Source organism: Peromyscus californicus, unplaced genomic scaffold (assembly GCF_007827085.1).
Source record: "Peromyscus californicus insignis strain IS unplaced genomic scaffold, ASM782708v3 Scaffold_3__1_contigs__length_106647218, whole genome shotgun sequence".
NCBI lineage: Eukaryota > Metazoa > Chordata > Mammalia > Rodentia > Cricetidae > Peromyscus > Peromyscus californicus.
Genome location: NW_026294551.1, coordinates 22,957,952 through 22,963,871, shown reverse-complemented (window position 1 = coordinate 22,963,871; position 5,920 = coordinate 22,957,952). Strand labels below are relative to the sequence as shown.

The 5,920-nt window shown below is 42.9% G+C and overlaps 1 pseudogene; it reads left to right on the top strand.

Moving 5' to 3' along the window:
- The first annotated feature begins 5,379 nt into the window (after nt 1–5,379).
- Nucleotides 5,380–5,920, top strand: LOC128123034 (keratin-associated protein 9-1-like; annotated as a pseudogene).

The window sequence follows — 5,920 nt, the reverse complement described above, 5'->3', positions numbered from 1 at the left end:
TGAAGCCGCTACTGGAATCGAATAATCTATTCTCAGACCTGCTGGAGTTTTACTTTATGCCAAACTCTCTGCCTATAGCACACACACCACCATCCAATCGCCAGTCTTTCTGCTAACAGACCTGTGTCCTGCACCCCGACTGCCATCTTACCCATTTTGATGTGATTCTCATTTCTCTGCCTGTCAGCTTCACCTGTTATGATCTGGATTCATAGTCTCAGCATTGACAGAAATCATTCCTTTAATAAGCTAAGAAAAAACATGCACAATTCACAACTATCTCATTACATCTTTGAAATGATAAATACCCATCATTATACTTCAGTGTGTTGAGTGTTCACGGTTTTTATGACTCATCTGTGACTCATCATGACATCTTTGTATTGTCTCCCCAACTAAAGAGACACTACCCACTGCTATTCTAATAAAGTCTTCCTCATTCTACCTCTCATATTATGTCTGATTCTTTTTCTATGCTTGATTTGCTTTTCACGTTGTGTTTTCTGATCTAAGTCATGCCATTCATTACATTAGATTCAGTGCATTAATCAAAATTTCTTCACGGGGAATAAAATAAGTAAAAACACCAGTTAATGAATGAAAGATTTCTTCTAACTCCTGGGCTTCAGGGTTCAGTACATGATCGCTGGGCCTCATATGCTTGGATGGAAATCATGGTGCACGAGTGTGTAGAGACAGTAGTCGAAGTGCTGAAAATGTGTGACTATGGGTGCTTGTCCCTAAGTGGGACATCTATGGACCTCTCCTACTCCACTGCAAAGGGTTAGGGAGCATCACTGCAGAAGGGACAGAAAGGATTTAAGAGCTGGAGGGTGTGCCGGGCGGTGGTGGCGCACGCCTTTAATCCCAGCACTCGGGAGGCAGAGCCAGGCGGATCTCTGTGAGTTCGAGGCCAGCCTGGGCTACCAAGTGAGTTCCAGGAAAGGCGCAAAGCTTCACAGAGAAACCCTGTCTCGAAAAAGAAAAAAAAAAAAAAGAGCTGGAGGGTGTGGAAGAGTGCTCTGGGGTGCTGTCTTCTGCATATGACATGCCCATTGCTCTCATGAACTCACAGCAGCTGTTGTTATCTGCAAAGTTTAAGCAGTCCAATCTATCCCAGGTAGCTAGGGATGGGTAGAGGCAGGTCCAGGGCCCGGGCTTTCTGATTCTGGAGCTAACATAGTCACAGGTACAACGCAGTTTAAGTAGCTATAACGTTGGAGTGTGAGCATTGTAAATTTGTATACTTCAGTTTCTCCTCTGGCAGTGGAAAGATCAGTTCCTCTCATTTTCAGATCATCTTTACTAACAAAGCTCTTTTCAATTCATTGCTCACACCTTGGTCACCACCAGCCACTTAAGACTCACAATGGTTTTAAGAACCCTACTAAATGATGTAAACTCAATTGTCTCAGTCTATGTCCAGCAACTGGTCAGCCCCTTTAAACCTTTTTGCTGATTCACGTGTGCCTGCTCCTGTCCTGGGACTTTGATGTGAATAGTTGCACTAGGAAGAGCTGGCTCATGTCATGGAAGTGTCATTGTTTATGTTCTCACACTTCTGTCATTGATAGCAAATAGTCATACGGGAATAAATCATGCCCTGTGAGACAGACCAAATCTCCCCTGCACTCAGACATAGAGAGACAATGTGTTTCTAAGTGAAAACATTATTAAGGGAATAAAGGAGCAACAAATCCCAGGACTCAAGGTAACAAGTGGTCGTGCTGCAAGCCTTTGATTCTCTATGATCTCCAGGCCACCTAAGGAATCCAAATAACTTCCTGAGTTTGGGGAGGGAAAAACAAATCAGTGGAGGGAAATGAAAGCCTGAGTTCTGGTATCAATACTGAAGAAAAGGAAGGGGGTAGAGGGAAAGAGAGACATTAAGAGTCATGGTACATATGAACATGGACCTGATAGAGGAAACCCCAAACCTCCATGAACAATTCGTAATGTAGTGGTTGACACTGTTACAGGAAAGAGCCATTAATGAAAAGAAATGAACATGAACGGCTGGGTTTACTTCCCTGAGAACAATATAACATACCTACACAACATCCAATGGGTTTACAGCACAAGAGATATATGATCCTTTTCGGATATATACCTAAAAGTCTCCAACAGCCTGTGTGCAACAGACTTTCAGAGAGACACAGTTTATTGAATTTTCATTGTTGCTTAAGGACAAAGTTGAGGAAGCTCACTGAACTGAATTTTGTTTCTTATACATAGATTCAGGAATATCTCTTATAGAAATGGAGAACTCAAAACCCAAAGGATCATCCCATGTAGGTTTTGACTGAGCTTGAACAACACAAGCTTAACTCCCTTTATTATATGTCTATGTGTTCTTTAAATTTATGTGTTCTTTGAAATGTATCTTCAGTCAGTTTATAGACAATTACATAAACATCAAGTGCTCTTTGAAATTCTCCTTTTGACACACCTAGACACTACTCTTAAATTTTAATCACACTCCTTCCAAGAGAAAGTGCTTTTGGATTCTAACACCCATCTCTGAAATAATATAGCTTAACTTCAAGAATTACATGGGAACCATTCGAAAAGCCATATAGGAAAGAAGGAAAGTCAAGTTCGGGCACAGTGGGACTGGAAATATGCATTTGCTTCCTCTTACTCTTGTAACGAATCACCGCCGGCTTCATGGCTGAAACAGCACAGCAATGTTATCTTCTATTGTGAGGTCTGAAGCCAAATTCAGTCTCATGGGTTCAAATCCAGAGGTTGGTATTGTCATATTGCTACCCCCAGCAACAGAGGAAATCTATCTCCTAGCATTTTTCAACATGCAGAACTGCTCATATCCCTTGGCTCATGGCCCTGTGTTTTTCTTACCTGTGTTTTGCATCTTCCTCTGTCTTTGTGGGGGTTCTTTTTACATTGGGCATAAGAGGAGTCTCTCCCTCTTGAGATTCCTAACTAGAAAATGTGGTCAAAGTACATGGCAGACTTGCAAGAAATTGTCTATATGAACACCCAGCACTATGCACACCAAACATCAGACAATAAAAATAGGAAAACCTTAAGAGAGGAAGAAGGCAGGCCACAGTAGAGAAGAGGACACTGGTAAGGCAAGAAATCAACAAAGGTGTCAACAGAGAAATAAGAAAAAACAAACAATTCCAAAATTAAGACACGGTTAGCATCACATAAAAGAGAACTCTAAATGTCCAATGAATGCTTGGGAGGTCAACTCATTCGTCTTCAAGGAAAATCAAATTAAGTCTTTAAGGAGAAAACACTGAATAGCTACTCTGTTAGTCAGTGTTCCATCACCGTGACAAAATGAGATAAACAATTTAAAAGGAAATGTCTATTTTAGCTTGTGGTTTCTGAAGTTTAAGTTCACAATTGCTTTGCCTCCTTGCTTTTAGGCTTAGGGTTGAGGCAGTATATCACGGCAGAACCATGGGAGCAACAAAAGCTGATTGCCACATGGTCGTCAAGAAACAAAGACACAGAGACGCAAGAGCCAAGTCCCCATATGTATTTCAAAACACATGCTCTCAATGACTTCCTTACTCCAAGTAGATCCCACCCCTAAACATTTTATCACTCCTTAACACTACCATCAGCTGGGGATCAAGCCTTCAACATCTAGACTCTGAGTGGACATTTAAGAACCAAACTGTAACAGATACATAATAAAAAATGGCTAAAAGTCCAGACTGAAAACATCAAATGTAGATGATACCTAAAGCAATGTGAACAATCAGTTGTGTAATCTATATATCACTGCAACCTTAAGTGTGTGCATGTGTGTTCATGTCTGTATGGGTACACACATGTGTGCAGGTGTGGGTGCATCTGTTTATATATGGACAACCTTGGGTATTCCTCAGGGAGCCATTCACCTTGTTTTTGAGCTGGTCTCACATTGGTCTGGAACTTACTGATTAGGCTAGACTGCCTAGCCAGAAAGCCCCGGGGACCTGTCTGTGTCCTCCTCTATGGTGCTGGGTTTACAAGTATATACCACTTTGCTCAGTATTTTTTACAAGGGTTCTGGGGACCAAACTCAGGTTTTCATACTTGCATGGCAAGCACTTTACCAACCGATCTACCTGCCCAACACATGCAGCTGGCTTTTTAAAAACCATTGGAACTGTGTACTAATGTTTGTTATATCTACAAACATTCACAAACCAGACTAATAAATAGACAAATCATCATAAGAGTATGATTCTCAAAAGTCTTAATGATAAAAAAAAATGTCGATTGAGGACATAATGAGTTAAAAAAATTAAGATCTTGTCATGAAATGAGCATTAATAGATTGTAGCCATATCACACAATTCTATGAAACTATTGAGCAAAATGAAAATGAAATCACAACTGAATCCAACAAAGCCATTAAATCTCACAAATATAATTTTGAGCAAAGGAAAAGTGAACCATGAGTTATATGATTTCATTTTTGATAAAACTCAAAAGTTGATATACTTTTGATACACAAAAGTGATAGCAAAAACCACACACTAGTTGCCTTAGACAGCTACTAAACACACACACACACACACACACACACACACACACACACACACACACACACACCTGATATGAAGGACAGACACACTATTTCTTATATCATATCTGGTCAAGCTACAGTATATGCCCATCTCTGAAAGTATATTATGGTTCAATTTATTTTAAAATTTTGCTGGTATCATCTTATGTCATTTAAGTTCTTCATTTTTCTATGGGCGAACAGGGCCAAGATCTAAGTCAGCCAATGTCTTCTGAACTCCCATGTCTTCTGTCTGACTCTGTATTCTGGCTTTGGTGCTCATGGGTGCATTTGAAGAAAGACTGCAAGCTACCTTCTCAACATGGATTCTTTGATAAGATTGGTCCAGCACGGGTAACGTTTGCTGCAAATAGGCTTGCCTGCTGTAGGGTATAACAAGCAAACATCTCTGGGAAACAGCCTGGCCTCGGGTATGGCTTCGTTTAATACTGTGAATGTAACTCTCCCTGAAAACACATTGTAGTCTACACACAGCCGAGGGAAACAAGAGAACAATCTGAAGAAGGCCATGCTTCAGTCCCTCCCATGGCTGTAGCAACTATCACCTGAGCAAATAATGATCAGAGCAGAAACAATGCTGATGATGACTTCTAGAAATTTTCTTCCTTGAATTATCCAGCAATTAACTGCTTACATCATAATTTCAAAAGATTTATAAAACTCAAGGGGCACTTCCTCCTGTGAGAATTTCCTCATGAACAGCAGAAAACAAACAATAAGGAAAAGTCCTGCTTATTGGTCCCTTCATGGCGTGTCCAGGGTATAAAAGCCCCAGGACTGAAACGGTTGTCACAATCTCAGAAACACCTCTATCTACATCCAACACCATGACCAACTCCTGCTGCTCCCCTTGCTGTCAGCCCACCTGCTGCAGGACCACCTGCTGCAGGACCACCTGCTGGAGACCCAGCTGTGTGAGCAGCTGCTGCCAGCCCTGCTGCCAGCCCAGCTGCTGTGGCTCCAGCTGCTGCCAGCCTTGCTGCCAGCCCACCTGCTGTAGGACCTGCTTCCAGCCAAGCTGTGTGAGCAGCTGCTGCCCGCACACCCTGCTGCCAGCCCTGCTGCTGTGTGTCCAGCTGCTGCCAGCCTTGTTGCCAGCCCAGCTGCTGCCAGCCCAGCTGCTGTGAGTCCAGCTGCTGCCAGCCCAGGTGCTGTATCTCCAGCTGCTGCCAGCCCTGCTGCCGGCCCAGCTGCTGCAGGCCCTGCCTCAAGCCCTGCTGTGAGCCCTTCTGCCTCAACCTGTGCTGCCAGCCAGCTTGCTCTGGACCTGTGACCTGTACCAGGACTTGCTACCAGCCCACATGTGTCTGTGTGCCTGGCTGCCTGTCCCAAGGCTGTGGGTCCAGCTGCTCCCAGCCTTGCTGCTGA